A 27,342-nucleotide genomic window follows, 5' to 3' on the forward strand; every position below is an offset into this window, starting at 1 on the left:
CCAATTTAAATAGCTAGAGAATCAAAACAATTTGCCAGTAATGGGAAAAAACCTACAGCACCTGGGTGTTCCCATGTGGTCTCCCACCTAAGTACTAACCAGGCCCAACACTGCTTAGCTTCCAAGATCAGACGAGATTGGGCCTATCCAATGTGGTATGGCTGTAGGTGAGATACAGGCACTTTTTTGCCCTCTTCTACTTCTATAACCAGGTAAGTTAATAAAAAAGTTTCCTAACTGTATTGGCTTACTGAAAAAAATCATGTGTTGGTAATGTAAAAAGACCCACATGACATGATATAAGCAGGTGGTCTCAAATTAATCTACTAAAGAGGCTCAACACTGTTTAGCTGCCAAAAGCAGTTGGAATTGGGCCGAAACAGTGTGGTAAGTTTTTAGGTGATGGCTATTGTGTCTGTTTGACCTCTTCCAAATGTCTGTACTGGCAATAAAAAAAAGTTTCCAATTTAAATAGCTAGAGAATAAAAACAATTTGCCAGTAATGGAAAAAATCCTACAGCACCGGGTGTTCCCATGTGGTCTCCCACCAAAGTACTAACCAGGCCCAACACTGCTTAGCTTCCAAGATCAGACGAGATTGGGCGTATCCAATGTGGTATGGCTGTAGGTGAAATACAAGCACTTTTTTGCCCTCTTCTACTTCTATAACCAGGTAAGCTAATAAAAAAGTTTCCTAACAGTTTTGGCTTACTGAAAAAAATCATGTGTTGGTAATGTAAAAAGACCTACAGGACATGATATAAGCAGGTGGTCTCAAATTAATCTACTAAAGAGGCTCAACACTGTTTAGCTGCCAAAAGCAGTTGGAATTGGGCCGAAACAGTGTGGTAAGTTTTTAGGTGATGGCTATTGTGTCTTTTTGACCTCTCCCAAATGTCTGTATCGGCAATAAAAAGAAAAAGTTTCCAATTTAAATAGCTAGAGAATCAAAACAATTTGCCAGTAATGGGAAAAAAACCTACAGCACCTGGTGTTCCCATGTGGTCTCCCACCTAAGTACTAACCAGGCCCAACACTGCTCAGCTTCCAAGATCAGACGAGATTGGGCGTATCCAATGTGGTATGGCTGTAGGTGAGATACAGGCACTTTTTTGCCCTCTTCTTCTTCTATAACCAGGTAAGTTAATAAAAAAGTTTCCTAACTGTTTTGGCTTACTGAAAAAAATCATGTGTTGGTAATGTAAAAATACCTACATGACATGATATAAGCAGGTGGTCTCAAATTAATCTACTAAATAGGCTCAACACTGTTTAGCTGCCAAAAGCAGTTGGAATTGGGCCGAAACAGTGTGGTAAGTCTTTAGGTGATGACTATTGTGTCTGTTTGACCTCTCCCAAATGTCTGTATCGGCAATAAAAAGAAAAAGTTTCCAATTTAAATAGCTAGAGAATAAAAACAATTTGCCAGTAATGGGAAAAAACCTACAGCACCTGGTGTTCCCATATGGTCTCCCACCCAAGTACTAACCAGGCCCAACACTGCTTAGCTTCCAAGATCAGACGAGATTGGGCGTATCCAATGTGGTATGGCTGTAGGTGAGATACAGGCACTATTTTGCCCTCTTCTACTTCTATAACCAGGTAAGCTAATAAAAATGTTTCCTAACTGTTTTGGCTTACTGAAAAAAATCATGTGTTGGTAATGTAAAAAGACCTACAGGACATGATATAAGCAGGTGGTCTCAAATTAATCTACTAAAGAGGCTCAACACTGTTTAGCTGCCAAAAGCAGTTGGAATTGGGCCTAAAGAGTGTGGTAAGTTTTTAGGTGATGGCTATTGTGTCTGTTTGACCTCTTCCAAATGTCTGTACTGGCAATAAAAAAAAGTTTCCAATTTAAATAGCTAGAGAATAAAAACAATTTGCCAGTAATGGAAAAAATCCTACAGCACCGGGTGTTCCCATGTGGTCTCCCACCCAAGTACTAACCAGGCCCAACACTGCTTAGCTTCCAAGATCAGACGAGATTGGGCGTATCCAATGTGGTATGGCTGTAGGTGAAATACAAGCACTTTTTTGCCCTCTTCTACTTCTATAACCAGGTAAGCTAATAAAAAAGTTTCCTAACAGTTTTGGCTTACTGAAAAAAATCATGTGTTGGTAATGTAAAAAGACCTACAGGACATGATATAAGCAGGTGGTCTCAAATTAATCTACTAAAGAGGCTCAACACTGTTTAGCTGCCAAAAGCAGTTGGAATTGGGCCGAAACAGTGTGGTAAGTTTTTAGGTGATGGCTATTGTGTCTGTTTGACCTCTCCCAAATGTCTGTATCGGCAATAAAAAGAAAAAGTTTCCAATTTAAATAGCTAGAGAATCAAAACAATTTGCCAGTAATGGGAAAAAACCTACAGCACCTGGTGTTCCCATGTGGTCTCCCACCTAAGTACTAACCAGGCCCAACACTGCTCAGCTTCCAAGATCAGACGAGATTGGGCGTATCCAATGTGGTATGGCTGTAGGTGAGATACAGGCACTTTTTTGCCCTCTTCTTCTTCTATAACCAGGTAAGTTAATAAAAAAGTTTCCTAACTGTTTTGGCTTACTGAAAAAAATCATGTGTTGGTAATGTAAAAAGACCTACATGACATGATATAAGCAGGTGGTCTCAAATTAATCTACTAAATAGGCTCAACACTGTTTAGCTGCCAAAAGCAGTTGGAATTGGGCCGAAACAGTGTGGTAAGTCTTTAGGTGATGACTATTGTGTCTGTTTGACCTCTCCCAAATGTCTGTATCGGCAATAAAAAGAAAAAGTTTCCAATTTAAATAGCTAGAGAATAAAAACAATTTGCCAGTAATGGGAAAAAACCTACAGCACCTGGTGTTCCCATATGGTCTCCCACCCAAGTACTAACCAGGCCCAACACTGCTTAGCTTCCAAGATCAGACGAGATTGGGCGTATCCAATGTGGTATGGCTGTAGGTGAGATACAGGCACTATTTTGCCCTCTTCTACTTCTATAACCAGGTAAGCTAATAAAAATGTTTCCTAACTGTTTTGGCTTACTGAAAAAAATCATGTGTTGGTAATGTAAAAAGACCTACAGGACATGATATAAGCAGGTGGTCTCAAATTAATCTACTAAAGAGGCTCAACACTGTTTAGCTGCCAAAAGCAGTTGGAATTGGGCCTAAAGAGTGTGGTAAGTTTTTAGGTGATGGCTATTGTGTCTGTTTGACCTCTTCCAAATGTCTGTACTGGCAATAAAAAAAAGTTTCCAATTTAAATAGCTAGAGAATAAAAACAATTTGCCAGTAATGGAAAAAATCCTACAGCACCGGGTGTTCCCATGTGGTCTCCCACCCAAGTACTAACCAGGCCCAACACTGCTTAGCTTCCAAGATCAGACGAGATTGGGCGTATCCAATGTGGTATGGCTGTAGGTGAAATACAAGCACTTTTTTGCCCTCTTCTACTTCTATAACCAGGTAAGCTAATAAAAAAGTTTCCTAACAGTTTTGGCTTACTGAAAAAAATCATGTGTTGGTAATGTAAAAAGACCTACAGGACATGATATAAGCAGGTGGTCTCAAATTAATCTACTAAAGAGGCTCAACACTGTTTAGCTGCCAAAAGCAGTTGGAATTGGGCCGAAACAGTGTGGTAAGTTTTTAGGTGATGGCTATTGTGTCTGTTTGACCTCTCCCAAATGTCTGTATCGGCAATAAAAAGAAAAAGTTTCCAATTTAAATAGCTAGAGAATCAAAACAATTTGCCAGTAATGGGAAAAAACCTACAGCACCTGGTGTTCCCATGTGGTCTCCCACCTAAGTACTAACCAGGCCCAACACTGCTCAGCTTCCAAGATCAGACGAGATTGGGCGTATCCAATGTGGTATGGCTGTAGGTGAGATACAGGCACTTTTTTGCCCTCTTCTTCTTCTATAACCAGGTAAGTTAATAAAAAAGTTTCCTAACTGTTTTGGCTTACTGAAAAAAATCATGTGTTGGTAATGTAAAAAGACCTACATGACATGATATAAGCAGGTGGTCTCAAATTAATCTACTAAATAGGCTCAACACTGTTTAGCTGCCAAAAGCAGTTGGAATTGGGCCGAAACAGTGTGGTAAGTCTTTAGGTGATGACTATTGTGTCTGTTTGACCTCTCCCAAATGTCTGTATCGGCAATAAAAAGAAAAAGTTTCCAATTTAAATAGCTAGAGAATAAAAACAATTTGCCAGTAATGGGAAAAAACCTACAGCACCTGGTGTTCCCATATGGTCTCCCACCCAAGTACTAACCAGGCCCAACACTGCTTAGCTTCCAAGATCAGACGAGATTGGGCGTATCCAATGTGGTATGGCTGTAGGTGAGATACAGGCACTATTTTGCCCTCTTCTACTTCTATAACCAGGTAAGCTAATAAAAATGTTTCCTAACTGTTTTGGCTTACTGAAAAAAATCATGTGTTGGTAATGTAAAAAGACCTACAGGACATGATATAAGCAGGTGGTCTCAAATTAATCTACTAAAGAGGCTCAACACTGTTTAGCTGCCAAAAGCAGTTGGAATTGGGCCTAAACAGTGTGGTAAGTTTTTAGGTGATGGCTATTGTGTCTGTTTGACCTCTTCCAAATGTCTGTACTGGCAATAAAAAGAAAAAGTTTCCAATTTAAATAGCTAGAGAATCAAAACAATTTGCCAGTAATGGGAAAAAACCTACAGCACCTGGTGTTCCCATGTGGTCTCCCACCTAAGTACTAACCAGGCCCAACACTGCTTAGCTTCCAAGATCAGACGAGATTGGGCGTAGCCAATGTGGTATGGCTGTAGGTGAGACACAGGCACTTTTTTGCCCTCTTCTACTTCTATAACCAGGTAAGTTAATAAAAAAGTTTCCTAACTGTATTGGCTTACTGAAAAAAATCATGTGTTGGTAATGTAAAAAGACCTACAGGACATGATATAAGCAGGTGGTCTCAAATTAATCTACTAAAGAGGCTCAACACTGTTTAGCTGCCAAAAGCAGTTGGAATTGGGCCGAAACAGTGTGGTAAGTCTTTAGGTGATGGCTATTGTGTCTGTTTGACCTCTCCCAAATGTCTGTATCGGCAATAAAAAGAAAAAGTTTCCAATTTAAATAGCTAGAGAATAAAAATAATTTGCCAGTAATGGGAAAAAACCTACAGCACCTGGTGTTCCCATATGGTCTCCCACCCAAGTACTAACCAGGCCCAACACTGCTTAGCTTCCAAGATCAGACGAGATTAGGCATATCCAATGTGGTATGGCTGTAGTTGAGATTCAGGCACTTTTTTGCCCTCTTCTACTTCTATAACCAGGTAAGTTAATAAAAAAGTTTCCTAACTGTTTTGGCTTACTGAAAAAAATCATGTGTTGGTAATGTAAAAAGACCTACAGGACATGATTTAAGCAGGTGGTCTCAAATTAATCTACTAAAGAGGCTCAACACTGTTTAGCTGACAAAAGCAGTTGGAATTGGGCCGAAACAGTGTGGTAAGTTTTTAGGTGATGGCTATTGTGTCTGTTTGACCTCTTCCAAATGTCTGTATCGGCAATAAAAAGAAAAAGTTTCCAATTTAAATAGCTAGAGAATCAAAACAATTTGCCAGTAATGGGAAAAAACCTACAGCACCTGGTGTTCCCATGTGGTCTCCCACCTAAGTACTAACCAGGCCCAACACTGCTTACCTTCCAAGATCAGACGAGATTGGGCGTATCCAAAGTGGTATGGCTATAGGTGAGATTAAGGCACTTTTTTGCCCTCTTCTACTTCTATAACCAGGTAAGTTAATAAAAAAGTTTCCTAACTGTATTGGCTTACTGAAAAAAATCATGTGTTGGTAATGTAAAAAGACCTACATGACATGATATAAGCAGGTGGTCTCAAATTAATCTACTAAAGAGGCTCAACACTGTTTAGCTGCCAAAAGCAGTTGGAATTGGGCTGAAACAGTGTGGTAAGTCTTTCGGTGATGACTATTGTGTCTGTTTGACCTCTCCCAAATGTCTGTATCGGCAATAAAAAGAAAAAGTTTCCAATTTAAATAGCTAGAGAATAAAAACAATTTGCCAGTAATGGGAAAAAACCTACAGCACCTGGTGTTCCCATATGGTCTCCCACCCAAGTACTAACCAGGCCCAACACTGCTTAGCTTCCAAGATCAGACGAGATTAGGCATATCCAATGTGGTATGGCTGTAAGTGAGATACAGGCACTTTTTTGCCCTCTTCTACTTCTATAACCAGGTAAGTTAATAAAAAAGTTTCCTAACTGTTTTGGCTTACTGAAAAAAATCATGTGTTGGTAATGTAAAAAGACCTACATGACATGATATAAGCAGGTGGTCTCAAATTAATCTACTAAGGAGGCTCAACACTGTTTAGCTGCCAAAAGCAGTTGGAATTGGGCCGAAACAGTGTGGTAAGTCTTTAGGTGATGACTATTGTGTCTGTTTGACCTCTCCCAAATGTCTGTATCGGCAATAAAAAGAAAAAGTTTCCAATTTAAATAGCTAGAGAATAAAAACAATTTGCCAGTAATGGAAAAAATCCTACAGCACCGGGTGTTCCCATGTGGTCTCCCACCCAAGTACTAACCAGGCCCAACACTGCTTAGCTTCCAAGATCAGACGAGATTGGGCGTATCCAATGTGGTATGGCTGTAGGTGAAATACAAGCACTTTTTTGCCCTCTTCTACTTCTATAACCAGGTAAGCTAATAAAAAAGTTTCCTAACAGTTTTGGCTTACTGAAAAAAATCATGTGTTGGTAATGTAAAAAGACCTACAGGACATGATATAAGCAGGTGGTCTCAAATTAATCTACTAAAGAGGCTCAACACTGTTTAGCTGCCAAAAGCAGTTGGAATTGGGCCGAAACAGTGTGGTAAGTTTTTAGAAGATGGCTATTGTGTCTGTTTGACCTCTTCCAAATGTCTGTATCGGCTATAAAAAGAAAAAGTTTCCAATTTAAATAGCTAGAGAATCAAAACAATTTGCCAGTAATGGGAAAAAACCTACAGCACCTGGTGTTCCCATGTGGTCTCCCACCTAAGTACTAACCAGGCCCAACACTGCTTCGCTTCCAAGATCAGACGAGATTGGGCGTATCCAATGTGGTATGGCTGTAGGTGAGATACAGACACTTTTTTGCCCTCTTCTACTTCTATAACCAGGCAAGTTAATAAAAAAGTTTCCTAACTGTATTGGCTTACTGAAAAAAATCATGTGTTGGTAATGTAAAAAGACCTACAGGACATGATATAAGCAGGTGGTCTCAAATGAATCTACTAAAGAGGCTCAATACTGTTTAGCTGCCAAAAGCAGTTGGAATTGGGCCGAAACAGTGTGGTAAGTCTTTAGCTGATGACTATTGTGTCTGTTTGACCTCTCCCAAATGTCTGTATCGGCAATAAAAAGAAAAAGTTTCCAATTTAAATAGCTAGAGAATAAAAACAATTTGCCAGTAATGGGAAAAAACCTACAGCACCTGGTGTTCCCATATGGTCTCCCACCCAAGTACTAACCAGGCCCAACACTGCTTAGCTTCCAAGATCAGACGAGATTAGGCATATCCAATGTGGTATGGCTGTAGGTGAGATACAGGCACTTTATTGCCCTCTTCTACTTCTATAACCAGGTAAGTTAATAAAAAAGCTTCCTAACTGTTTTGGCTTACTGAAAAAAATCATGTGTTGGTAATGTAAAAAGGGTACTTGTGAGTTATCCGGGCTCCCGATTTTTTGATTGTATGCCTTAAGTTAAGGCATACAATCCGATGCGATGCGATACGATATCGCATCGCATCGCATCGCATCCGACCATCGGATGCGATGACCCGATTTTTCCATAGGAATCAATGTTAAAATGATTCCTATGGAAAAAGGGGTCCTTTTCATACCCCTACTATCCAAGTGGGCATGGAGTTGGATATAAACCTGTGGCGAGCGTAGCGAGCCACCGAGCACGAAGCGTGGAGAGCGAAGCGAGCCCCGCGAGGGGACGGTATTCCGTGTCCCCTCGCGGGGCTCGCTACGCTCGCCACGCTTCGGGCTCGGTGGCTCGCTACGCTCGCCACAGGTTTATATCCAACTCCATGCCCACTTGGATAGCAGGGGTATGAAAAGGACCCGTTTTTCCCATTGAATTCCATGTTAAAATGGACTCAGTCCATTTTAACATTGATTCCTATGGAAAAATCGGGTCATCCCATCGCATCGCATCCGATGGTCGCATGCGATGCGATGCGATGTCCCGATCCGACCCGATTTTAAAATCGGACGCCCGGATAACTCACAAGTACCGTAAAAAGACCTACATGACATGATATAAGCAGGTGGTCTCAAATTAATCTACTAAAGAGGCTCAACACTGTTTAGCTGCCAAAAGCAGTTGGAATTGGGCCGAAACAATGTGGTAAGTCTTTAGGTGATGACTATTGTGTCTGTTTGACCTCTCCCAAATGTCTGTATCGGCAATAAAAAGAAAAAGTTTCCAATTTAAATAGCTAGAGAATAAAAACAATTTGCCAGTAATGGGAAAAAACCTACAGCACCTGGTGTTCCCATATGGTCTCCCACCCAAGTACTAACCAGGCCCAACACTGCTTAGCTTCCAAGATCAGACGAGATTGGGCGTATCCAATGTGGTATGGCTGTAGGTGAGATACAGGCACTATTTTGCCCTCTTCTACTTCTATAACCAGGTAAGCTAATAAAAATGTTTCCTAACTGTTTTGGCTTACTGAAAAAAATCATGTGTTGGTAATGTAAAAAGACCTACAGGACATGATATAAGCAGGTGGTCTCAAATTAATCTACTAAAGAGGCTCAACACTGTTTAGCTGCCAAAAGCAGTTGGAATTGGGCCTAAACAGTGTGGTAAGTTTTTAGGTGATGGCTATTGTGTCTGTTTGACCTCTTCCAAATGTCTGTACTGGCAATAAAAAAAAGTTTCCAATTTAAATAGCTAGAGAATAAAAACAATTTGCCTGTAATGGAAAAAATTCTACAGCACCGGGTGTTCCCATGTGGTCTCCCACCCAAGTACTAACCAGGCCCAACACTGCTTAGCTTCCAAGATCAGACGAGATTGGGCGTATCCAATGTGGTATGGCTGTAGGTGAAATACAAGCACTTTTTTGCCCTCTTCTACTTCTATAACCAGGTAAGCTAATAAAAAAGTTTCCTAACAGTTTTGGCTTACTGAAAAAAATCATGTGTTGGTAATGTAAAAAGACCTACAGGACATGATATAAGCAGGTGGTCTCAAATTAATCTACTAAAGAGGCTCAACACTGTTTAGCTGCCAAAAGCAGTTGGAATTGGGCCGAAACAGTGTGGTAAGTTTTTAGGTGATGGCTATTGTGTCTGTTTGACCTCTTCCAAATGTCTGTATCGGCAATAAAAAGAAAAAGTTTCCAATTTAAATAGCTAGAGAATCAAAACAATTTGCCAGTAATGGGAAAAAACCTACAGCACCTGGTGTTCCCATGTGGTCTCCCACCTAAGTACTAACCAGGCCCAACACTGCTTAGCTTCCAAGATCAGACGAGATTGGGCGTATCCAACGTGGTATGGCTGTAGGTGAGATACAGGCACTTTTTTGCCCTCTTCTACTTCTATAACCAGGTAAGTTAATAAAAAAGTTTCCTAACTGTTTTGGCTTACTGAAAAAAATCATGTGTTGGTAATGTAAAAAGACCTACATGACATGATATAAGCAGGTGGTCTCAAATTAATCTACTAAAGAGGCTCAACACTGTTTAGCTGCCAAAAGCAGTTGGAATTGGGCCGAAACAGTGTGGTAAGTCTTTAAGTGATGACTATTGTATTTGTTTGACCTCTCCCAAATGTCTGTATCGGCAATAAAAAGAAAAAGTTTCCAATTTAAATAGCTAGAGAATAAAAACAATTTGCCAGTAATGGGAAAAAACCTACAGCACCTGGTGTTCCCATATGGTCTCCCACCCAAGTACTAACCAGGCCCAACACTGCTTAGCTTCCAAGATCAGACGAGATTAGGCATATCCAATGTGGTATGGCTGTAGGTGAGATACAGGCACTTTTTTGCCCTCTTCTACTTCTATAACCAGGTAAGTTAATAAAAAAGTTTCCTAACTGTTTTGGCTTACTGAAAAAAATCATGTGTTGGTAATGTAAAAAGATCTACATGATATGATATAAGCAGGTGGTCTCAAATTAATCTACTAAAGAGGCTCAACACTGTTTAGCTGCCAAAAGCAGTTGGAATTGGGCCGAAACAGTGTGGTAAGTCTTTAGGTGATGACTATTGTGTCTGTTTGACCTCTCCCAAATGTCTGTATTGGCAATAAAAAGAAAAAGTTTCCAATTTAAATAGCTAGAGAATAAAAACAATTTGCCAGTAATGGGAAAAAACCTACAGCACCTGGTGTTCCCATGTGGTCTCCCACCCAAGTACTAACCAGGCCCAACACTGCTTAGCTTCCAAGATCAGACGAGATTGGGCATATCCAATGTGGTATGGCTGTAGGTGAGATACAGACACTTTTTTGCCCTCTTCTACTTCTATAACCAGGTAAGCTAATAAAAAAGTTTCCTAACTGTTTTGGCTTACTGAAAAAAATCATGTGTTGGTAATGTAAAAAGATCTACAGGACATGATATAAGCAGGTGGTCTCAAATTAAACTACTAAAGAGGCTCAACACTGTTTAGCTGCCAAAAGCAGTTGGAATTGGGCCTAAACAATGTGTGGTAAGTTTTTAGGTGATGGCTATTGTGTCTGTTTGACCTCTTCCAAATGTCTGTACTGGCAATAAAAATAAAAAGTTTCCAATTTAAATATCAAGAGAATAAAAACAATTTGCCAGTAATGGGAAAAAACCTACAGCACCTGGTGTTCCCATGTGGTCTCCCACCCAAGTACTAACCAGGCCCAACACTGCTTAGCTTCCAAGATCAGGTGTATCCAATGTGGTATGGCTGTAGGTGAGATACAGGCACTTTTTTGCCCTCTTCTACTTCTATAACCAAGTAAGCTAATAACAAAGTTTCCTAACTGTATTGGCTTACTGAAAAAAAATCATGTGTTGGTAATGTAAAAAGACCTACATGACATAATATTAGCAGGTGGTCTCAAATTAAACTACTAAAGAGGCTCAACACTGTTTAGCTGCCAAAAGCAGTTGGATTTTGGCCGAAACAGTGTGGTAAGTCTTTAGGTGATGGCTATTGTGTCTGTTTGACCTCTCCCAAATGTCTGTTTTGGCAATAAAAAAATAAGTTTCTAATTCAAAAAGCTAGAGAATAAAAACAATTTGCCAGTAATGGGAAAAAACCTACAGCACCTGGTGTTCCCATGTGGTCTCCCACCCAAGTACTAACCAGGCCCAACACTGCTTAGCTTCCAAGATCAGATGAGATTGGGCGTATCCAATGTGGTATGGCTGTAGGTGAGATACAGACACTTTTTTGCCCTCTTCTACTTCTATAACCAGGTAAGCTAATAAAAAAGTTTCCTAACTGTTTTGGCTTACTGAAAAAAATCATGTGTTGGTAATGTAAAAAGATCTACAGGACATGATATAAGCAGGTGGTCTCAAATTAAACTACTAAAGAGGCTCAACACTGTTTAGCTGCCAAAAGCAGTTGGAATTGGGCCTAAACAATGTGTGGTAAGTTTTTAGGTGATGGCTATTGTGTCTGTTTGACCTCTTCCAAATGTCTGTACTGGCAATAAAAATAAAAAGTTTCCAATTTAAATATCAAGAGAATAAAAACAATTTGCCAGTAATGGGAAAAAACCTACAGCACCTGGTGTTCCCATGTGGTCTCCCACCCAAGTACTAACCAGGCCCAACACTGCTTAGCTTCCAAGATCAGACGAGATTGGGCGTATCCAATGTGGTATGGCTGTAGGTGAGATACCGGCACTTTTTTGCCCTCTTCTACTTTTATAACCAGGTAAGCTAATAAAAAAGTTTCCTAACTGTATTGGCTTACTGAAAAAAATCATGTGTTGGTAATGTAAAAAGACCTACAGGACATGATATAAGCAGGTGGTCTCAAATAAAACCACTAAAGAGGCTCAACAATGTTTAGCTGCCAAAATCAGTTGGAATTGGGCCTAAACAGTGTGGTAAGTTTTTAGGTGATGGCTATTGTGACTGTTTGACCTCTCCTAAATGTCTGTATTGGCAATAAAAAGAAAAAGTTTCCAATTTAAATAGCTAGAGAATAAAAACAACTTGCCACTAATGGGAAAAAACATACAGCACCTGGTATTCCCATGTGGTCACCCACCCAAGTACTAACCAGGCCCATCACTGCTTAGCTTCCAAGATCAGATGATATTGGGCGTATCCAATGTTGTATGGCTGTAGGTGAGATATAGGCACTTTTTTGCCCTCTTCTACTTCCATAACCAGGTAAGCTAATAAAAAAGTTTCCTAACTGTTTTGGCTTACAGAAAAAAATCATGTGTTGGTAATGTAAAAAGACCAACAGGACATGATATTAGCAGGTGGTCTCAAATTAATCTTCTAAAGAGGCTCAACACTGTTTAGCTGCCAAAAGCAGTTGGAATTGGGCCTAACCAGTTTAGTAAGTTTTTAGGTGATGGCTATTGTGTCTGTTTGACCTCTTCCAAATGTCTGTACTAGCAATAAAAAAAGTTTCCAATTTAAATAGCTAGAGAATAAAAACAATTTGCCAGTAATGGGAAAAACCTACAGCACCTGGTGTTCCCATGTGGTCTCCCACCTAAGTACTAAACAGGCCCAACACTGCTTAGCTTCCAAGATCAGATGAGATTGGGCCTACCCAATGTGGTATAGGTGTAGGTGAGATACAGCCATTTTTTTTGCCCTCTTCTACTTCTATCTACAGGTAAGCTAATAAAAAAGTTTCCTAATTGTATTGGCTTACTGAAAAAAATCATGTGTTGGTAATGTAAAAAGACCTACAGGACATGATATTAGCAGGTGGTCTCAAATGAAACTACTAAAGAGGCTAAACACTGTTTAGCTGCCAAAAGCAGTTGGAATTGGGCCTAAACAGTGTGGTAATTTTTTAGGTGATGGCTATTGTGTCTGTTTGACCTCTTCCAAATGTCTGTACTGGCAATAAAGAGAAAAAAGTTTCCAATTTAAAAAGCTAGAGAATAAAAACAATTTGTCAGTAATGGGAAAAACCTACAGCACCTGGTGTTCCCATGTGGTCTCCCACCCAAGTACCAACCAGGCCCAACACTGCTTACCTTCCAAGATCAGACGAGATTGCGCGTATCCAATGTGGTATGGCTGTAGGTGAAAGACAGGCACTATTTTGCCCTCTTCTACTTCTATAACCAGGTAAGCTAATAAAAATGTTTCCTAACTGTTTTAGCTTACTAAAAAAAATCATGTGTTGGTAATGTAAAAAGACCTACAGGACATGATATAAGCAGGTGGTCTCAAATAATCTACTAAAGAGGCTCAACACTGTTTAGCTGCCAAAAGCAGTTGGAATTGGGCCGAAACAGTGTGGTAAGTTTTTAGGTGATGGCTATTGTGTCTGTTTGACCTCTTCCAAATGTCTGTATCGGCAATAAAAAGAAAAAGTTTCCAATTTAAATAGCTAGAGAATCAAAACAATTTGCCAGTAATGGGAAAAAACCTACAGCACCTGGTGTTCCCATGTGGTCTCCCACCTAAGTACTAACCAGGCCCAACACTGCTTCGCTTCCAAGATCAGACGAGATTGGGCGTATCCAATGTGGTATGGCTGTAGGTGAGATACAGACACTTTTTTGCCCTCTTCTACTTCTATAACCAGGCAAGTTAATAAAAAAGTTTCCTAACTGTATTGGCTTACTGAAAAAAATCATGTGTTGGTAATGTAAAAAGACCTACAGGACATGATATAAGCAGGTGGTCTCAAATGAATCTACTAAAGAGGCTCAATACTGTTTAGCTGCCAAAAGCAGTTGGAATTGGGCCGAAACAGTGTGGTAAGTCTTTAGCTGATGACTATTGTGTCTGTTTGACCTCTCCCAAATGTCTGTATCGGCAATAAAAAGAAAAAGTTTCCAATTTAAATAGCTAGAGAATAAAAACAATTTGCCAGTAATGGGAAAAAACCTACAGCACCTGGTGTTCCCATATGGTCTCCCACCCAAGTACTAACCAGGCCCAACACTGCTTAGCTTCCAAGATCAGACGAGATTAGGCATATCCAATGTGGTATGGCTGTAGGTGAGATACAGGCACTTTATTGCCCTCTTCTACTTCTATAACCAGGTAAGTTAATAAAAAAGTTTCCTAACTGTTTTGGCTTACTGAAAAAAATCATGTGTTGGTAATGTAAAAAGGGTACTTGTGAGTTATCCGGGCTCCCGATTTTTTGATTGTATGCCTTAAGTTAAGGCATACAATCCGATGCGATGCGATACGATATCGCATCGCATCGCATCGCATCCGACCATCGGATGCGATGACCCGATTTTTCCATAGGAATCAATGTTAAAATGATTCCTATGGAAAAAGGGGTCCTTTTCATACCCCTACTATCCAAGTGGGCATGGAGTTGGATATAAACCTGTGGCGAGCGTAGCGAGCCACCGAGCCCGAAGCGTGGCGAGCGAAGCGAGCCCCGCGAGGGGACGGTATTCCGTGTCCCCTCGCGGGGCTCGCTACGCTCGCCACGCTTCGGGCTCGGTGGCTCGCTACGCTCGCCACAGGTTTATATCCAACTCCATGCCCACTTGGATAGTAGGGGTATGAAAAGGACCCCTTTTTCCCATTGAATTCCATGTTAAAATGGACTCAGTCCATTTTAACATTGATTCCTATGGAAAAATCGGGTCATCGCATCGCATCGCATCCGATGGTCGCATGCGATGCGATGCGATGTCCCGATCCGACCCGATTTTAAAATCGGACGCCCGGATAACTCACAAGTACCGTAAAAAGACCTACATGACATGATATAAGCAGGTGGTCTCAAATTAATCTACTAAAGAGGCTCAACACTGTTTAGCTGCCAAAAGCAGTTGGAATTGGGCCGAAACAATGTGGTAAGTCTTTAGGTGATGACTATTGTGTCTGTTTGACCTCTCCCAAATGTCTGTATCGGCAATAAAAAGAAAAAGTTTCCAATTTAAATAGCTAGAGAATAAAAACAATTTGCCAGTAATGGGAAAAAACCTACAGCACCTGGTGTTCCCATATGGTCTCCCACCCAAGTACTAACCAGGCCCAACACTGCTTAGCTTCCAAGATCAGACGAGATTGGGCGTATCCAATGTGGTATGGCTGTAGGTGAGATACAGGCACTATTTTGCCCTCTTCTACTTCTATAACCAGGTAAGCTAATAAAAATGTTTCTTAACTGTTTTGGCTTACTGAAAAAAATCATGTGTTGGTAATGTAAAAAGACCTACAGGACATGATATAAGCAGGTGGTCTCAAATTAGTCTACTAAAGAGGCTCAACACTGTTTAGCTGCCAAAAGCAGTTGGAATTGGGCCTAAACAGTGTGGTAAGTTTTTAGGTGATGGCTATTGTGTCTGTTTGACCTCTTCCAAATGTCTGTACTGGCAATAAAAAAAAGTTTCCAATTTAAATAGCTAGAGAATAAAAACAATTTGCCTGTAATGGAAAAAATTCTACAGCACCGGGTGTTCCCATGTGGTCTCCCACCCAAGTACTAACCAGGCCCAACACTGCTTAGCTTCCAAGATCAGACGAGATTGGGCGTATCCAATGTGGTATGGCTGTAGGTGAAATACAAGCACTTTTTTGCCCTCTTCTACTTCTATAACCAGGTAAGCTAATAAAAAAGTTTCCTAACAGTTTTGGCTTACTGAAAAAAATCATGTGTTGGTAATGTAAAAAGACCTACAGGACATGATATAAGCAGGTGGTCTCAAATTAATCTACTAAAGAGGCTCAACACTGTTTAGCTGCCAAAAGCAGTTGGAATTGGGCCGAAACAGTGTGGTAAGTTTTTAGGTGATGGCTATTGTGTCTGTTTGACCTCTTCCAAATGTCTGTATCGGCAATAAAAAGAAAAAGTTTCCAATTTAAATAGCTAGAGAATCAAAACAATTTGCCAGTAATGGGAAAAAACCTACAGCACCTGGTGTTCCCATGTGGTCTCCCACCTAAGTACTAACCAGGCCCAACACTGCTTAGCTTCCAAGATCAGACGAGATTGGGCGTATCCAACGTGGTATGGCTGTAGGTGAGATACAGGCACTTTTTTGCCCTCTTCTACTTCTATAACCAGGTAAGTTAATAAAAAAGTTTCCTAACTGTTTTGGCTTACTGAAAAAAATCATGTGTTGGTAATGTAAAAAGACCTACATGACATGATATAAGCAGGTGGTCTCAAATTAATCTACTAAAGAGGCTCAACACTGTTTAGCTGCCAAAAGCAGTTGGAATTGGGCCGAAACAGTGTGGTAAGTCTTTAAGTGATGACTATTGTATTTGTTTGACCTCTCCCAAATGTCTGTATCGGCAATAAAAAGAAAAAGTTTCCAATTTAAATAGCTAGAGAATAAAAACAATTTGCCAGTAATGGGAAAAAACCTACAGCACCTGGTGTTCCCATATGGTCTCCCACCCAAGTACTAACCAGGCCCAACACTGCTTAGCTTCCAAGATCAGACGAGATTAGGCATATCCAATGTGGTATGGCTGTAGGTGAGATACAGGCACTTTTTTGCCCTCTTCTACTTCTATAACCAGGTAAGTTAATAAAAAAGTTTCCTAACTGTTTTGGCTTACTGAAAAAAATCATGTGTTGGTAATGTAAAAAGATCTACATGACATGATATAAGCAGGTGGTCTCAAATTAATCTACTAAAGAGGCTCAACACTGTTTAGCTGCCAAAAGCAGTTGGAATTGGGCCGAAACAGTGTGGTAAGTCTTTAGGTGATGACTATTGTGTCTGTTTGACCTCTCCCAAATGTCTGTATTGGCAATAAAAAGAAAAAGTTTCCAATTTAAATAGCTAGAGAATAAAAACAATTTGCCAGTAATGGGAAAAAACCTACAGCACCTGGTGTTCCCATATGGTTTCCCACCCAAATACTAACCAGGCCCAACACTGCTTAGCTTCCAAGATCAGACGAGATTGGGCGCATCCAATGTGGTATGGCTGTAGGTGAAATACAAGCACTTTTTTGCCCTCTTCTACTTCTATAACCAGGTAAGCTAATAAAAAAGTTTCCTAACTGTTTTGGCTTACTGAAAAAAATCATGTGTTGGTAATGTAAAAAGACCTACATGACATGATATAAGCAGGTGGTCTCAAATTAATCTACTAAAGAGGCTCAACACTGTTTAGCTGCCAAAAGCAGTTGGAATTGGGCCGAAACAGTGTGGTAAGTCTTTAAGTGATGACTATTGTATTTGTTTGACCTCTCTCAAATGTCTGTATCGGCAATAAAAAGAAAAAGTTTCCAATTTAAATAGCTAGAGAATAAAAACAATTTGCCAGTAATGGGAAAAAACCTACAGCACCTGGTGTTCCCATATGGTCTCCCACCCAAGTACTAACCAGGCCCAACACTGCTTAGCTTCCAAGATCAGACGAGATTAGGCATATCCAATGTGGTATGGCTGTAGGTGAAATACAGGCACTTTTTTGCCCTCTTCTACTTCTATAACCAGGTAAGTTAATAAAAAAGTTTCCTAACTGTTTTGGCTTACTGAAAAAAATCATGTGTTGGTAATGTAAAAAGAACTACAGGACATGATATAAGCAGGTGGTCTCAAATTAATCTACTAAAGAGGCTCAACACTGTTTAGCTGCCAAAAGCAGTTGGAATTGGGCCTAAACAGTGTGGTAAGTTTTTAGGTGATGGCTATTGTGTCTGTTTGACCTCTTCCAAATGTCTGTACTGGCAATAAAAAAAAGTTTCCAATTTAAATAGCTAGAGAATAAAAACAATTTGCCAGTAATGGAAAAAATCCTACAGTACCGGGTGTTCCCATGTGGTCTCCCACCCAAGAACTAACCAGGCCCAACACTGCTTAGCTTCCAAGATCAGACGAGATTGGGCGCATCCAATGTGGTATGGCTGTAGGTGAAATACAAGCACTTTTTTGCCCTCTTCTACTTCTATAACCAGGTAAGCTAATAAAAAAGTTTCCTAACTGTTTTGGCTTACTGAAAAAAATCATGTGTTGGTAATGTAAAAAGACCTACATGACATGATATAAGCAGGTGGTCTCAAATTAATCTACTAAAGAGGCTCAACACTGTTTAGCTGCCAAAAGCAGTTGGAATTGGGCCGAAACAGTGTGGTAAGTTTTTAGGTGATGGCTATTGTGTCTGTTTGACCTCTTCCAAATGTCTGTATCGGCAATAAAAAGAAAAAGTTTCCAATTTAAATAGCTAGAGAATCAAAACAATTTGCCAGTAATGGAAAAAATCCTACAGTACCGGGTGTTCCCATGTGGTCTCCCACCCAAGAACTAACCAGGCCCAACACTGCTTAGCTTCCAAGATCAGACGAGATTGGGCGTATCCAATGTGGTATGGCTGTAGGTGAGATACAAACACTTTTTTGCCCTCTTCTACTTCTATAACCAGGCAAGTTAATAAAAAAGTTTCCTAACTGTATTGGCTTACTGAAAAAAAATCATGTGTTGGTAATGTAAAAAGACCTACAGGACATGATATAAGCAGGTGGTCTCAAATTAATCTACTAAAGAGGCTCAACACTGTTTAGCTGCCAAAAGCAGTTGGAATTGGGCCGAAACAGTGTGGTAAGTCTTTAGGTGATGACTATTGTGTCTGTTTGACCTCTCCCAAATGTCTGTATCGGCAATAAAAAGAAAAAGTTTCCAATTTAAATAGCTAGAGAATAAAAACAATTTGCCAGTAATGGGAAAAAACCTACAGCACCTGGTGTTCCCATATGGTCTCCCACCCAAGTACTAACCAGGCCCAACACTGCTTAGCTTCCAAGATCAGACGAGATTAGGCATATCCAATGTGGTATGGCTGTAGGTGAGATACAGGCACTTTATTGCCCTCTTCTACTTCTATAACCAGGTAAGTTAATAAAAAAGTTTCCTAACTGTTTTGGCTTACTGAAAAAAATCATGTGTTGGTAATGTAAAAAGACCTACATGACATGATATAAGCAGGTGGTCTCAAATTAATCTACTAAAGAGGCTCAACACTGTTTAGCTGCCAAAAGCAGTTGGAATTGGGCCGAAACAATGTGGTAAGTCTTTAGGTGATGACTATTGTGTCTGTTTGACCTCTCCCAAATGTCTGTATCGGCAATAAAAAGAAAAAGTTTCCAATTTAAATAGCTAGAGAATAAAAACAATTTGCCAGTAATGGGAAAAAACCTACAGCACCTGGTGTTCCCATATGGTCTCCCACCCAAGTACTAACCAGGCCCAACACTGCTTAGCTTCCAAGATCAGACGAGATTGGGCATATCCAATGTGGTATGGCTGTAGGTGAGATACAGGCACTATTTTGCCCTCTTCTACTTTTATAACCAGGTAAGCTAATAAAAATGTTTCCTAACTGTTTTGGCTTACTGAAAAAAATCATGTGTTGGTAATGTAAAAAGACCTACAGGATATGATATAAGCAGGTGGTCTCAAATTAATCTACTAAAGAGGCTCAACACTGTTTAGCTGCCAAAAGCAGTTGGAATTGGGCCTAAACAGTGTGGTAAGTTTTTAGGTGATGGCTATTGTGTCTGTTTGACCTCTTCCAAATGTCTGTACTGGCAATAAAAAAAAGTTTCCAATTTAAATATCTAGAGAATAAAAACAATTTGCCTGTAATGGAAAAAATTCTACAGCACCGGGTGTTCCCATGTGGTCTCCCACCCAAGTACTAACCAGGCCCAACACTGCTTAGCTTCCAAAATCAGACGAGATTGGGCGTATCCAATGTGGTATGGCTGCAGGTGAAATACAAGCACTTTTTTGCCCTCTTCTACTTCTATAACCAGGTAAGCTAATAAAAAAGTTTCCTAACAGTTTTGGCTTACTGAAAAAAATCATGTGTTGGTAATGTAAAAAGACCTACAGGACATGATATAAGCAGGTGGTCTCAAATTAATCTACTAAAGAGGCTCAACACTGTTTAGCTGCCAAAAGCAGTTGGAATTGGGCCGAAACAGTGTGGTAAGCTTTTAGGTGATGGCTATTGTGTCTGTTTGACCTCTTCCAAATGTCTGTATCGGCAATAAAAGGAAAAAGTTTCCAATTTAAATAGCTAGAGAATAAAAACAATTTGCCAGTAATGGGAAAAAACCTACAGCACCTGGTGTTCCCATGTGGTCTCCCACCTAAGTACTAACCAGGCCCAACACTGCTTAGCTTCCAAGATCAGACGAGATTGGGCGTATCCAATGTGGTATGGCTGTAGGTGAAATACAAGCACTTTTTTGCCCTCTTCTACTTCTATAACCAGGTAAGCTAATAAAAAAGTTTCCTAACAGTTTTGGCTTACTGAAAAAAATCATGTGTTGGTAATGTAAAAAGACCTACAGGACATGATATAAGCAGGTGGTCTCAAATTAATCTACTAAAGAGGCTCAACACTGTTTAGCTGCCAAAAGCAGTTGGAATTGGGCCGAAACAGTGTGGTAAGTCTTTAGGTGATGACTATTGTGTCTGCTTGACCTCTCCCAAATGTCTGTATCGGCAATAAAAAGAAAAAGTTTCCAATTTAAATAGCTAGAGAATAAAAACAATTTGCCAGTAATGGGAAAAAACCTACAGCACCTGGTGTTCCCATATGGTCTCCCACCCAAGTACTAACCAGCCCCAAAACTGCTTAGCTTCCAAGATCAGACGAGATTGGGCGTATCCAATGTGGTATGGCTGTAGGTGAGATACAGGCACTATTTTGCCCTCTTCTACTTCTATTACCAGGTAAGCTAATAAAAATGTTTCCTAACTGTTTTGGCTTACTGAAAAAAATCATGTGTTGGTAATGTAAAAAGAACTACAGGACATGATATAAGCAGGTGGTCTCAAATTAATCTACTAAAGAGGCTCAACACTGTTTAGCTGCCAAAAGCAGTTGGAATTGGGCCTAAACAGTGTGGTAAGTTTTTAGGTGATGGCTATTGTGTCTGTTTGACCTCTTCCAAATGTCTGTACTGGCAATAAAAAAAAGTTTCCAATTTAAATAGCTAGAGAATAAAAACAATTTGCCAGTAATGGAAAAAATCCTACAGTACCGGGTGTTCCCATGTGGTCTCCCACCCAAGAACTAACCAGGCCCAACACTGCTTAGCTTCCAAGATCAGACGAGATTGGGCGCATCCAATGTGGTATGGCTGTAGGTGAAATACAAGCACTTTTTTGCCCTCTTCTACTTCTATAACCAGGTAAGCTAATAAAAAAGTTTCCTAACTGTTTTGGCTTACTGAAAAAAATCATGTGTTGGTAATGTAAAAAGACCTACATGACATGATATAAGCAGGTGGTCTCAAATTAATCTACTAAAGAGGCTCAACACTGTTTAGCTGCCAAAAGCAGTTGAAATTGGGCCGAAACAGTGTGGTAAGTCTTTAGGTGATGACTATTGTGTCTGTTTGACCTCTCCCAAATGTCTGTATCGGCAATAAAAAGAAAAAGTTTCCAATTTAAATAGCTAGAGAATAAAAACAATTTGCCAGTAATGGGAAAAAACCTACAGCACCTGGTGTTCCCATATGGTCTCCCACCCAAGTACTAACCAGGCCCAACACTGCTTAGCTTCCAAGATCAGACGAGATTGGGCGTATCCAATGTGGTATGGCTGTAGGTGAGATACAGGCACTATTTTGCCCTCTTCTACTTCTATAACCAGGTAAGCTAATAAAAATGTTTTCTAACTGTTTTGGCTTACTGAAAAAAATCATGTGTTGGTAATGTAAAAAGAACTACAGGACATGATATAAGCAGGTGGTCTCAAATTAATCTACTAAAGAGGCTCAACACTGTTTAGCTGCCAAAAGCAGTTGGAATTGGGCCTAAACAGTGTGGTAAGTTTTTAGGTGATGGCTATTGTGTCTGTTTGACCTCTTCCAAATGTCTGTACTGGCAATAAAAAAAAGTTTCCAATTTAAATAGCTAGAGAATAAAAACAATTTGCCAGTAATGGAAAAAATCCTACAGTACCGGGTGTTCCCATGTGGTCTCCCACCCAAGTACTAACCAGGCCCAACACTGCTTAGCTTCCAAGATCAGACGAGATTGGGCGTATCCAATGTGGTATGGCTGTAGGTGTAATACAAGCACTTTTTTGCCCTCTTCTACTTCTATAACCAGGTAAGCTAATAAAAAAGTTTCCTAACAGTTTTGGCTTACTGAAAAAAATCATGTGTTGGTAATGTAAAAAGACCTACAGGACATGATATAAGCAGGTGGTCTCAAATTAATCTACTAAAGAGGCTCAACACTGTTTAGCTGCCAAAAGCAGTTGGAATTGGGCCGAAACAGTGTGGTAAGTTTTTAGGTGATGGCTATTGTGTCTGTTTGACCTCTCCCAAATGTCTGTATCGGCAATAAAAAGAAAAAGTTTCCAATTTAAATAGCTAGAGAATCAAAACAATTTGCCAGTAATGGGAAAAAACCTACAGCACCTGGTGTTCCCATGTGGTCTCCCACCTAAGTACTAACCAGGCCCAACACTGCTTAGCTTCCAAGATCAGACAAGATTGGGCGTATCCAATGTGATATGGCTGTAGGTGAGATACAGGCACTTTTTTGCCCTCTTCTTCTTCTATAACCAGGTAAGTTAATAAAAAAGTTTCCTAACTGTTTTGGCTTACTGAAAAAAATCATGTGTTGGTAATGTAAAAAGACCTACATGACATGATATAAGCAGGTGGTCTCAAATTAATCTACTAAATAGGCTCAACACTGTTTAGCTGCCAAAAGCAGTTGGAATTGGGCCGAAGCAGTGTGGTAAGTCTTTAGGTGATGACTATTGTGTCTGTTTGACCTCTCCCAAATGTCTGTATCGGCAATAAAAAGAAAAAGTTTCCAATTTAAATAGCTAGAGAATAAAAACAATTTGCCAGTAATGGGAAAAAACCTACAGCACCTGGTGTTCCCATATGGTCTCCCACCCAAGTACTAACCAGGCCCAAGACTGCTTAGCTTCCAAGATCAGACGAGATTGGGCGTATCCAATGTGGTAAGACTGTAGGTGAGATACAGGCACTATTTTGCCCTCTTCTACTTCTATAACCAGGTAAGCTAATAAAAATGTTTCCTAACTGTTTTGGCTTACTGAAAAAAATCATGTGTTGGTAATGTAAAAAGACCTACAGGACATGATATAAGCAGGTGGTCTCAAATTAATCTACTAAAGAGGCTCAACACTGTTTAGCTGCCAAAAGCAGTTGGAATTGGGCCTAAACAGTGTGGTAAGTTTTTAGGTGATGGCTATTGTGTCTGTTTGACATCTTCCAAATGTCTGTACTGGCAATAAAAAGAAAAAGTTTCCAATTTAAATAGCTAGAGAATCAAAACAATTTGCCAGTAATGGGAAAAAACCTACAGCACCTGGTGTTCCCATGTGGTCTCCCACCTAAGCACTAACCAGGCACAACACCGCTTAGCTTCCAAGATCAGACGAGATTGGGCGTATCCAATGTGGTATGGCTGTAGGTGAGATACAGGCACTTTTTTGCCCTCTTCTACTTCTATAACCAGGTAAGTTAATAAAAAAGTTTCCTAACTGTATTGGCTTACTGAAAAAAATCATGTGTTGGTAATGTAAAAAGACCTACAGGACATGATATAAGCAGGTGGTCTCAAATTAATCTACTAAAGAGGCTCAACACTGTTTAGCTGCCAAAAGCAGTTGGAATTGGGCCGAAACAGTGTGGTAAGTCTTTAGGTGATGGCTATTGTGTCTGTTTGACCTCTCCCAAATGTCTGTATCGGCAATAAAAAGAAAAAGTTTCCAATTTAAATAGCTAGAGAATCAAAACAATTTGCCAGTAATGGGAAAATACCTACAGCACCTGGTGTTCCCATGTGGTCTCCCATCTAAGTACTAAACAGGCCCAACACTGCTTAGCTTCCAAGATCAGACGAGATTGGGCGTATCCAATGTGGTATGGCTGTAGGTGAGATACAGGCACTTTTTTGCCCTCTTCTACTTCTATAACCAGGTAAGTTAATAAAAAAGTTTCCTAACTGTTTTGGCTTACTGAAAAAAATCATGTGTTGGTAATGTAAAAAGACCTACATGACATGATATAAGCAGGTGGTCTCAAATTAATCTACTAAAGAGGCTCAACACTGTTTAGCTGCCAAAAGCAGTTGGAATTGGGCCGAAACAGTGTGGTAAGTCTTTAGGTGATGACTATTGTGTCTGTTTGACCTCTCCCAAATGTCTGTATCGGCAATAAAAAGAAAAAGTTTCCAATTTAAATAGCTAGAGAATAAAAACAATTTGCCAGTAATGGGAAAAAACCTACAGCACCTGGTGTTCCCATATGGTCTCCCACCCAAGTACTAAACAGGCCCAACACTGCTTAGCTTCCAAGATCAGACGAGATTGGGCGTATCCAATGTGGTATGGCTGTAGGTGAGATACAGGCACTATTTTGCCCTCTTCTACTTCTATAACCAGGTAAGCTAATAAAAATGTTTCCTAACTGTTTTGGCTTACTGAAAAAAATCATGTGTTGGTAATGTAAAAAGACCTACAGGACATGATATAAGCAGGTGGTCTCAAATTAATCTACTAAAGAGGCTCAACACTGCTTAGCTGCCAAAAGCAGTTGGAATTGGGCCGAAACAGTGTGGTAAGTTTTTAGGTGATTGCTATTGTGTCTGTTTGACCTCTTCCAAATGTCTGTATCGGCAATAAAAAGAATAAGTTTCCAATTTAAATAGCTAGAGAATCAAAACAATTTGCCAGTAATGGGAAAAAACCTACAGCACCTGGGTGTTCCCATGTGGTCTCCCACCTAAGTACTAACCAGGCCCAACACTGCTTAGCTTCCAAGATCAGACGAGATTGGGCCTATCCAATGTGGTATGGCTGTAGGTGAGATACAGGCACTTTTTTGCCCTCTTCTACTTCTATAACCAGGTAAGTTAATAAAAAAGTTTCCTAACTGTATTGGCTTACTGAAAAAAATCATGTGTTGGTAATGTAAAAAGACCCACATGACATGATATAAGCAGGTGGTCTCAAATTAATCTACTAAAGAGGCTCAACACTGTTTAGCTGCCAAAAGCAGTTGGAATTGGGCCGAAACAGTGTGGTAAGTTTTTAGGTGATGGCTATTGTGTCTGTTTGACCTCTTCCAAATGTCTGTACTGGCAATAAAAAAAAGTTTCCAATTTAAATAGCTAGAGAATAAAAACAATTTGCCAGTAATGGAAAAAATCCTACAGCACCGGGTGTTCCCATGTGGTCTCCCACCAAAGTACTAACCAGGCCCAACACTGCTTAGCTTCCAAGATCAGACGAGATTGGGCGTATCCAATGTGGTATGGCTGTAGGTGAAATACAAGCACTTTTTTGCCCTCTTCTACTTCTATAACCAGGTAAGCTAATAAAAAAGTTTCCTAACAGTTTTGGCTTACTGAAAAAAATCATGTGTTGGTAATGTAAAAAGACCTACAGGACATGATATAAGCAGGTGGTCTCAAATTAATCTACTAAAGAGGCTCAACACTGTTTAGCTGCCAAAAGCAGTTGGAATTGGGCCGAAACAGTGTGGTAAGTTTTTAGGTGATGGCTATTGTGTCTTTTTGACCTCTCCCAAATGTCTGTATCGGCAATAAAAAGAAAAAGTTTCCAATTTAAATAGCTAGAGAATCAAAACAATTTGCCAGTAATGGGAAAAAAACCTACAGCACCTGGTGTTCCCATGTGGTCTCCCACCTAAGTACTAACCAGGCCCAACACTGCTCAGCTTCCAAGATCAGACGAGATTGGGCGTATCCAATGTGGTATGGCTGTAGGTGAGATACAGGCACTTTTTTGCCCTCTTCTTCTTCTATAACCAGGTAAGTTAATAAAAAAGTTTCCTAACTGTTTTGGCTTACTGAAAAAAATCATGTGTTGGTAATGTAAAAATACCTACATGACATGATATAAGCAGGTGGTCTCAAATTAATCTACTAAATAGGCTCAACACTGTTTAGCTGCCAAAAGCAGTTGGAATTGGGCCGAAACAGTGTGGTAAGTCTTTAGGTGATGACTATTGTGTCTGTTTGACCTCTCCCAAATGTCTGTATCGGCAATAAAAAGAAAAAGTTTCCAATTTAAATAGCTAGAGAATAAAAACAATTTGCCAGTAATGGGAAAAAACCTACAGCACCTGGTGTTCCCATATGGTCTCCCACCCAAGTACTAACCAGGCCCAACACTGCTTAGCTTCCAAGATCAGACGAGATTGGGCGTATCCAATGTGGTATGGCTGTAGGTGAGATACAGGCACTATTTTGCCCTCTTCTACTTCTATAACCAGGTAAGCTAATAAAAATGTTTCCTAACTGTTTTGGCTTACTGAAAAAAATCATGTGTTGGTAATGTAAAAAGACCTACAGGACATGATATAAGCAGGTGGTCTCAAATTAATCTACTAAAGAGGCTCAACACTGTTTAGCTGCCAAAAGCAGTTGGAATTGGGCCTAAAGAGTGTGGTAAGTTTTTAGGTGATGGCTATTGTGTCTGTTTGACCTCTTCCAAATGTCTGTACTGGCAATAAAAAAAAGTTTCCAATTTAAATAGCTAGAGAATAAAAACAATTTGCCAGTAATGGAAAAAATCCTACAGCACCGGGTGTTCCCATGTGGTCTCCCACCCAAGTACTAACCAGGCCCAACACTGCTTAGCTTCCAAGATCAGACGAGATTGGGCGTATCCAATGTGGTATGGCTGTAGGTGAAATACAAGCACTTTTTTGCCCTCTTCTACTTCTATAACCAGGTAAGCTAATAAAAAAGTTTCCTAACAGTTTTGGCTTACTGAAAAAAATCATGTGTTGGTAATGTAAAAAGACCTACAGGACATGATATAAGCAGGTGGTCTCAAATTAATCTACTAAAGAGGCTCAACACTGTTTAGCTGCCAAAAGCAGTTGGAATTGGGCCGAAACAGTGTGGTAAGTTTTTAGGTGATGGCTATTGTGTCTGTTTGACCTCTCCCAAATGTCTGTATCGGCAATAAAAAAAAAAAGTTTCCAATTTAAATAGCTAGAGAATCAAAACAATTTGCCAGTAATGGGAAAAAACCTACAGCACCTGGTGTTCCCATGTGGTCTCCCACCTAAGTACTAACCAGGCCCAACACTGCTCAGCTTCCAAGATCAGACGAGATTGGGCGTATCCAATGTGGTATGGCTGTAGGTGAGATACAGGCACTTTTTTGCCCTCTT

The 27,342-nt window shown here is 40.0% G+C and overlaps 54 non-coding genes and 3 pseudogenes across 54 annotated transcripts; all 57 read right to left on the reverse strand.

Moving 5' to 3' along the window:
* Nucleotides 1-49: 49 nt before the first annotated feature.
* LOC146034782 (5S ribosomal RNA) lies at nt 50-169 on the reverse strand. The gene has a single exon (XR_014460186.1). It is a non-coding gene; the product is annotated as a 5S ribosomal RNA (ribosomal RNA).
* A 342-nt stretch (nt 170-511) lies between these two features.
* On the reverse strand, nt 512-630 carry LOC146032195 (5S ribosomal RNA). The gene has a single exon (XR_014457639.1). It is a non-coding gene; the product is annotated as a 5S ribosomal RNA (ribosomal RNA).
* Nucleotides 631-976: 346 nt separating this feature from the next.
* Nucleotides 977-1,095, reverse strand: LOC146032993 (5S ribosomal RNA). The gene has a single exon (XR_014458404.1). It is a non-coding gene; the product is annotated as a 5S ribosomal RNA (ribosomal RNA).
* A 345-nt stretch (nt 1,096-1,440) lies between these two features.
* LOC146030652 (5S ribosomal RNA) lies at nt 1,441-1,559 on the reverse strand. Its single transcript, XR_014456142.1, has one exon. It is a non-coding gene; the product is annotated as a 5S ribosomal RNA (ribosomal RNA).
* Nucleotides 1,560-1,901: 342 nt separating this feature from the next.
* On the reverse strand, nt 1,902-2,020 carry LOC146031798 (5S ribosomal RNA). Its single transcript, XR_014457252.1, has one exon. It is a non-coding gene; the product is annotated as a 5S ribosomal RNA (ribosomal RNA).
* Nucleotides 2,021-2,365: 345 nt separating this feature from the next.
* Nucleotides 2,366-2,484, reverse strand: LOC146032994 (5S ribosomal RNA). The gene has a single exon (XR_014458405.1). It is a non-coding gene; the product is annotated as a 5S ribosomal RNA (ribosomal RNA).
* A 345-nt stretch (nt 2,485-2,829) lies between these two features.
* Nucleotides 2,830-2,948, reverse strand: LOC146030653 (5S ribosomal RNA). The gene has a single exon (XR_014456143.1). It is a non-coding gene; the product is annotated as a 5S ribosomal RNA (ribosomal RNA).
* A 342-nt stretch (nt 2,949-3,290) lies between these two features.
* Nucleotides 3,291-3,409, reverse strand: LOC146031799 (5S ribosomal RNA). The gene has a single exon (XR_014457253.1). It is a non-coding gene; the product is annotated as a 5S ribosomal RNA (ribosomal RNA).
* Nucleotides 3,410-3,754: 345 nt separating this feature from the next.
* LOC146032995 (5S ribosomal RNA) lies at nt 3,755-3,873 on the reverse strand. The gene has a single exon (XR_014458406.1). It is a non-coding gene; the product is annotated as a 5S ribosomal RNA (ribosomal RNA).
* A 345-nt stretch (nt 3,874-4,218) lies between these two features.
* LOC146030654 (5S ribosomal RNA) lies at nt 4,219-4,337 on the reverse strand. The gene has a single exon (XR_014456144.1). It is a non-coding gene; the product is annotated as a 5S ribosomal RNA (ribosomal RNA).
* Nucleotides 4,338-4,682: 345 nt separating this feature from the next.
* Nucleotides 4,683-4,801, reverse strand: LOC146031403 (5S ribosomal RNA). The gene has a single exon (XR_014456870.1). It is a non-coding gene; the product is annotated as a 5S ribosomal RNA (ribosomal RNA).
* A 345-nt stretch (nt 4,802-5,146) lies between these two features.
* LOC146034090 (5S ribosomal RNA) lies at nt 5,147-5,265 on the reverse strand. The gene has a single exon (XR_014459497.1). It is a non-coding gene; the product is annotated as a 5S ribosomal RNA (ribosomal RNA).
* Nucleotides 5,266-5,610: 345 nt separating this feature from the next.
* On the reverse strand, nt 5,611-5,729 carry LOC146033185 (5S ribosomal RNA). The gene has a single exon (XR_014458595.1). It is a non-coding gene; the product is annotated as a 5S ribosomal RNA (ribosomal RNA).
* A 345-nt stretch (nt 5,730-6,074) lies between these two features.
* On the reverse strand, nt 6,075-6,193 carry LOC146033547 (5S ribosomal RNA). Its single transcript, XR_014458956.1, has one exon. It is a non-coding gene; the product is annotated as a 5S ribosomal RNA (ribosomal RNA).
* A 345-nt stretch (nt 6,194-6,538) lies between these two features.
* LOC146031801 (5S ribosomal RNA) lies at nt 6,539-6,657 on the reverse strand. The gene has a single exon (XR_014457255.1). It is a non-coding gene; the product is annotated as a 5S ribosomal RNA (ribosomal RNA).
* A 345-nt stretch (nt 6,658-7,002) lies between these two features.
* LOC146031480 (5S ribosomal RNA) lies at nt 7,003-7,121 on the reverse strand. Its single transcript, XR_014456947.1, has one exon. It is a non-coding gene; the product is annotated as a 5S ribosomal RNA (ribosomal RNA).
* Nucleotides 7,122-7,466: 345 nt separating this feature from the next.
* On the reverse strand, nt 7,467-7,585 carry LOC146032842 (5S ribosomal RNA). Its single transcript, XR_014458258.1, has one exon. It is a non-coding gene; the product is annotated as a 5S ribosomal RNA (ribosomal RNA).
* A 946-nt stretch (nt 7,586-8,531) lies between these two features.
* LOC146030655 (5S ribosomal RNA) lies at nt 8,532-8,650 on the reverse strand. The gene has a single exon (XR_014456146.1). It is a non-coding gene; the product is annotated as a 5S ribosomal RNA (ribosomal RNA).
* Nucleotides 8,651-8,992: 342 nt separating this feature from the next.
* LOC146033405 (5S ribosomal RNA) lies at nt 8,993-9,111 on the reverse strand. Its single transcript, XR_014458815.1, has one exon. It is a non-coding gene; the product is annotated as a 5S ribosomal RNA (ribosomal RNA).
* A 345-nt stretch (nt 9,112-9,456) lies between these two features.
* On the reverse strand, nt 9,457-9,575 carry LOC146031229 (5S ribosomal RNA). Its single transcript, XR_014456701.1, has one exon. It is a non-coding gene; the product is annotated as a 5S ribosomal RNA (ribosomal RNA).
* A 345-nt stretch (nt 9,576-9,920) lies between these two features.
* LOC146032843 (5S ribosomal RNA) lies at nt 9,921-10,039 on the reverse strand. Its single transcript, XR_014458259.1, has one exon. It is a non-coding gene; the product is annotated as a 5S ribosomal RNA (ribosomal RNA).
* Nucleotides 10,040-10,384: 345 nt separating this feature from the next.
* On the reverse strand, nt 10,385-10,503 carry LOC146030986 (5S ribosomal RNA). Its single transcript, XR_014456465.1, has one exon. It is a non-coding gene; the product is annotated as a 5S ribosomal RNA (ribosomal RNA).
* Nucleotides 10,504-10,850: 347 nt separating this feature from the next.
* On the reverse strand, nt 10,851-10,959 carry LOC146028503 (5S ribosomal RNA; annotated as a pseudogene).
* Nucleotides 10,960-11,304: 345 nt separating this feature from the next.
* Nucleotides 11,305-11,423, reverse strand: LOC146030517 (5S ribosomal RNA). The gene has a single exon (XR_014456008.1). It is a non-coding gene; the product is annotated as a 5S ribosomal RNA (ribosomal RNA).
* A 347-nt stretch (nt 11,424-11,770) lies between these two features.
* LOC146032429 (5S ribosomal RNA) lies at nt 11,771-11,889 on the reverse strand. The gene has a single exon (XR_014457864.1). It is a non-coding gene; the product is annotated as a 5S ribosomal RNA (ribosomal RNA).
* A 345-nt stretch (nt 11,890-12,234) lies between these two features.
* On the reverse strand, nt 12,235-12,353 carry LOC146027851 (5S ribosomal RNA; annotated as a pseudogene).
* Nucleotides 12,354-12,693: 340 nt separating this feature from the next.
* On the reverse strand, nt 12,694-12,812 carry LOC146028351 (5S ribosomal RNA; annotated as a pseudogene).
* Nucleotides 12,813-13,158: 346 nt separating this feature from the next.
* LOC146034024 (5S ribosomal RNA) lies at nt 13,159-13,277 on the reverse strand. The gene has a single exon (XR_014459431.1). It is a non-coding gene; the product is annotated as a 5S ribosomal RNA (ribosomal RNA).
* A 344-nt stretch (nt 13,278-13,621) lies between these two features.
* LOC146031481 (5S ribosomal RNA) lies at nt 13,622-13,740 on the reverse strand. Its single transcript, XR_014456948.1, has one exon. It is a non-coding gene; the product is annotated as a 5S ribosomal RNA (ribosomal RNA).
* A 345-nt stretch (nt 13,741-14,085) lies between these two features.
* Nucleotides 14,086-14,204, reverse strand: LOC146032844 (5S ribosomal RNA). The gene has a single exon (XR_014458260.1). It is a non-coding gene; the product is annotated as a 5S ribosomal RNA (ribosomal RNA).
* A 946-nt stretch (nt 14,205-15,150) lies between these two features.
* On the reverse strand, nt 15,151-15,269 carry LOC146030656 (5S ribosomal RNA). Its single transcript, XR_014456147.1, has one exon. It is a non-coding gene; the product is annotated as a 5S ribosomal RNA (ribosomal RNA).
* A 342-nt stretch (nt 15,270-15,611) lies between these two features.
* Nucleotides 15,612-15,730, reverse strand: LOC146033407 (5S ribosomal RNA). Its single transcript, XR_014458816.1, has one exon. It is a non-coding gene; the product is annotated as a 5S ribosomal RNA (ribosomal RNA).
* A 345-nt stretch (nt 15,731-16,075) lies between these two features.
* On the reverse strand, nt 16,076-16,194 carry LOC146031230 (5S ribosomal RNA). The gene has a single exon (XR_014456702.1). It is a non-coding gene; the product is annotated as a 5S ribosomal RNA (ribosomal RNA).
* A 345-nt stretch (nt 16,195-16,539) lies between these two features.
* Nucleotides 16,540-16,658, reverse strand: LOC146032845 (5S ribosomal RNA). Its single transcript, XR_014458261.1, has one exon. It is a non-coding gene; the product is annotated as a 5S ribosomal RNA (ribosomal RNA).
* A 345-nt stretch (nt 16,659-17,003) lies between these two features.
* LOC146032775 (5S ribosomal RNA) lies at nt 17,004-17,122 on the reverse strand. The gene has a single exon (XR_014458193.1). It is a non-coding gene; the product is annotated as a 5S ribosomal RNA (ribosomal RNA).
* Nucleotides 17,123-17,467: 345 nt separating this feature from the next.
* LOC146032846 (5S ribosomal RNA) lies at nt 17,468-17,586 on the reverse strand. Its single transcript, XR_014458262.1, has one exon. It is a non-coding gene; the product is annotated as a 5S ribosomal RNA (ribosomal RNA).
* A 342-nt stretch (nt 17,587-17,928) lies between these two features.
* On the reverse strand, nt 17,929-18,047 carry LOC146034659 (5S ribosomal RNA). Its single transcript, XR_014460063.1, has one exon. It is a non-coding gene; the product is annotated as a 5S ribosomal RNA (ribosomal RNA).
* A 345-nt stretch (nt 18,048-18,392) lies between these two features.
* LOC146034897 (5S ribosomal RNA) lies at nt 18,393-18,511 on the reverse strand. Its single transcript, XR_014460300.1, has one exon. It is a non-coding gene; the product is annotated as a 5S ribosomal RNA (ribosomal RNA).
* Nucleotides 18,512-18,857: 346 nt separating this feature from the next.
* LOC146032847 (5S ribosomal RNA) lies at nt 18,858-18,976 on the reverse strand. The gene has a single exon (XR_014458263.1). It is a non-coding gene; the product is annotated as a 5S ribosomal RNA (ribosomal RNA).
* Nucleotides 18,977-19,321: 345 nt separating this feature from the next.
* Nucleotides 19,322-19,440, reverse strand: LOC146031532 (5S ribosomal RNA). The gene has a single exon (XR_014456997.1). It is a non-coding gene; the product is annotated as a 5S ribosomal RNA (ribosomal RNA).
* A 342-nt stretch (nt 19,441-19,782) lies between these two features.
* Nucleotides 19,783-19,901, reverse strand: LOC146027462 (5S ribosomal RNA). Its single transcript, XR_014454862.1, has one exon. It is a non-coding gene; the product is annotated as a 5S ribosomal RNA (ribosomal RNA).
* A 345-nt stretch (nt 19,902-20,246) lies between these two features.
* LOC146030570 (5S ribosomal RNA) lies at nt 20,247-20,365 on the reverse strand. The gene has a single exon (XR_014456061.1). It is a non-coding gene; the product is annotated as a 5S ribosomal RNA (ribosomal RNA).
* A 345-nt stretch (nt 20,366-20,710) lies between these two features.
* On the reverse strand, nt 20,711-20,829 carry LOC146027498 (5S ribosomal RNA). The gene has a single exon (XR_014454897.1). It is a non-coding gene; the product is annotated as a 5S ribosomal RNA (ribosomal RNA).
* A 342-nt stretch (nt 20,830-21,171) lies between these two features.
* On the reverse strand, nt 21,172-21,290 carry LOC146034660 (5S ribosomal RNA). Its single transcript, XR_014460065.1, has one exon. It is a non-coding gene; the product is annotated as a 5S ribosomal RNA (ribosomal RNA).
* Nucleotides 21,291-21,635: 345 nt separating this feature from the next.
* On the reverse strand, nt 21,636-21,754 carry LOC146030657 (5S ribosomal RNA). The gene has a single exon (XR_014456148.1). It is a non-coding gene; the product is annotated as a 5S ribosomal RNA (ribosomal RNA).
* Nucleotides 21,755-22,096: 342 nt separating this feature from the next.
* On the reverse strand, nt 22,097-22,215 carry LOC146033154 (5S ribosomal RNA). Its single transcript, XR_014458564.1, has one exon. It is a non-coding gene; the product is annotated as a 5S ribosomal RNA (ribosomal RNA).
* A 345-nt stretch (nt 22,216-22,560) lies between these two features.
* LOC146033747 (5S ribosomal RNA) lies at nt 22,561-22,679 on the reverse strand. Its single transcript, XR_014459156.1, has one exon. It is a non-coding gene; the product is annotated as a 5S ribosomal RNA (ribosomal RNA).
* Nucleotides 22,680-23,024: 345 nt separating this feature from the next.
* On the reverse strand, nt 23,025-23,143 carry LOC146034474 (5S ribosomal RNA). The gene has a single exon (XR_014459881.1). It is a non-coding gene; the product is annotated as a 5S ribosomal RNA (ribosomal RNA).
* A 345-nt stretch (nt 23,144-23,488) lies between these two features.
* Nucleotides 23,489-23,607, reverse strand: LOC146027480 (5S ribosomal RNA). The gene has a single exon (XR_014454880.1). It is a non-coding gene; the product is annotated as a 5S ribosomal RNA (ribosomal RNA).
* A 345-nt stretch (nt 23,608-23,952) lies between these two features.
* On the reverse strand, nt 23,953-24,071 carry LOC146031664 (5S ribosomal RNA). Its single transcript, XR_014457126.1, has one exon. It is a non-coding gene; the product is annotated as a 5S ribosomal RNA (ribosomal RNA).
* Nucleotides 24,072-24,416: 345 nt separating this feature from the next.
* On the reverse strand, nt 24,417-24,535 carry LOC146031659 (5S ribosomal RNA). Its single transcript, XR_014457121.1, has one exon. It is a non-coding gene; the product is annotated as a 5S ribosomal RNA (ribosomal RNA).
* Nucleotides 24,536-24,880: 345 nt separating this feature from the next.
* LOC146034783 (5S ribosomal RNA) lies at nt 24,881-25,000 on the reverse strand. Its single transcript, XR_014460187.1, has one exon. It is a non-coding gene; the product is annotated as a 5S ribosomal RNA (ribosomal RNA).
* Nucleotides 25,001-25,342: 342 nt separating this feature from the next.
* Nucleotides 25,343-25,461, reverse strand: LOC146032196 (5S ribosomal RNA). The gene has a single exon (XR_014457640.1). It is a non-coding gene; the product is annotated as a 5S ribosomal RNA (ribosomal RNA).
* A 346-nt stretch (nt 25,462-25,807) lies between these two features.
* Nucleotides 25,808-25,926, reverse strand: LOC146032997 (5S ribosomal RNA). Its single transcript, XR_014458408.1, has one exon. It is a non-coding gene; the product is annotated as a 5S ribosomal RNA (ribosomal RNA).
* Nucleotides 25,927-26,271: 345 nt separating this feature from the next.
* LOC146030658 (5S ribosomal RNA) lies at nt 26,272-26,390 on the reverse strand. Its single transcript, XR_014456149.1, has one exon. It is a non-coding gene; the product is annotated as a 5S ribosomal RNA (ribosomal RNA).
* Nucleotides 26,391-26,732: 342 nt separating this feature from the next.
* LOC146031802 (5S ribosomal RNA) lies at nt 26,733-26,851 on the reverse strand. Its single transcript, XR_014457256.1, has one exon. It is a non-coding gene; the product is annotated as a 5S ribosomal RNA (ribosomal RNA).
* A 345-nt stretch (nt 26,852-27,196) lies between these two features.
* On the reverse strand, nt 27,197-27,315 carry LOC146032999 (5S ribosomal RNA). Its single transcript, XR_014458409.1, has one exon. It is a non-coding gene; the product is annotated as a 5S ribosomal RNA (ribosomal RNA).
* Nucleotides 27,316-27,342: the final 27 nt, after the last annotated feature.

Source organism: Crinia signifera, chromosome 8 (genome assembly GCF_055691185.1).
Source record: "Crinia signifera chromosome 8, ASM5569118v1, whole genome shotgun sequence".
Taxonomy (NCBI): domain Eukaryota; kingdom Metazoa; phylum Chordata; class Amphibia; order Anura; family Myobatrachidae; genus Crinia; species Crinia signifera.